The sequence below is a fragment of the Morone saxatilis genome, unplaced genomic scaffold (genome assembly GCF_004916995.1).
Source record: "Morone saxatilis isolate NCDOM2014 unplaced genomic scaffold, NCSU_SB_2.0 Contig10, whole genome shotgun sequence".
Taxonomy (NCBI): Eukaryota; Metazoa; Chordata; class Actinopteri; family Moronidae; genus Morone; species Morone saxatilis.
The window spans coordinates 1448536-1449846 of NW_023339652.1; the positions used below are offsets into that span (position 1 = coordinate 1448536).

At 35.1% G+C, this 1311-nt stretch overlaps 1 protein-coding gene across 1 annotated transcript in view; it reads left to right on the top strand.

The window, feature by feature from the left end:
• The window catches only part of mical3b (microtubule associated monooxygenase, calponin and LIM domain containing 3b), a gene marked incomplete in the record, with an annotated part of 15044 nt that overhangs the window by 5817 nt on the left and 7916 nt on the right, over positions 1 to 1311 (top strand).

Below are 1311 nucleotides of genomic sequence, written 5' to 3' on the forward strand. Positions count from 1 at the left end.
CACACACACACACAGAGACAGATAAATAGAGATGTGTGGAGGCAATGCTCGAGGCTATAACTGTTCACTGTTACTGCTCACACACAGACACTCACAAAAACTGATGACAGCTGATCCAGAACCACAACCACAGAGACCTCTTTAGACATGTTTCTCTCTGTATTGGTAATTTAATTATAACATATAACATAAAAAACACAGAAAACACAACAAAACAATAAAAATACTGATACAGAATATGAATATTAATGTTTTTATTAGCGATATAAACACTTACATTAACTCTCTCATGCATAATCTATCATCTATAATCATCAGATCTAATCAGATTTTCACTCAAACATGCTGATAACAAGATAAAATAAAGATTAACTGTGTAATTAATACTGTAATTTTAACCAGCACTGTGATGGAAAAGGTCCATTTGTCTTTTATCTTTATATATTCTACAGATGTAAAGAACATGTGAAGCTTTGCAGTAATCTGAGGTTTAATCTCCTCATTAACACGGTGGTTGAACATAAAGCAGCACTATGGTGGGAATAAACATCATGAGTTCACTGCTCCTCCTCAGGCTGTAGAGGACAGACAGACAGACAGACAGACACATAGACATACTATAGAATATAATTCTGTTCCAACAAACTTTATTTAGTATATTTACATTATTGATCCCGGCTCAGATTATATTTTATATACATATATTAATATTGTTATTGATGGTTTCTGTAAGCAGTTAAACAACCTGATGGTGGCGCTGATGTTCATCCTCTGTTGGCGAGTTTTAAATGAATCTAACGTCGTCTCAAGATGTTTGAATCCGTTAACATTTTCTAATCTTTATCCAAGTACACCGAGAAACCGTTCTCTGGTGTCCACGCTGGTATTTTTTACCCTAAAATCTTTACAACCTCAGTTAAAAGATTATATAAGTCATTAAAACATAATCATTGAAATCTTACCTGGTTTTTCATCAAATGTTATTAAATAAAAACGTCCCGCACACATGCTTAATTAATGAAACATGAATTTATTAGTTTTTAACAAATAGAACTGGTCTATGATGGTTGATAAAGCACGGGGCGGAGGTCAGGTGGGACGTTCTTTCTCTATTTCTGGATATCTTTAGAACAAATGTCTCACTGATATGTTTCCCTCCATCTATACAAGGAGCCTTCATCAGTCTAACTACCCACAATGCCTCTGTCTCACTGTCAATATGACTCTCATAATGCATAACGAGTAGTTGCTGTCTATTAGCACTGTAGGACTCTGATACACTGATTGGCCTGTAGTGTGTGTGTGTGTGTG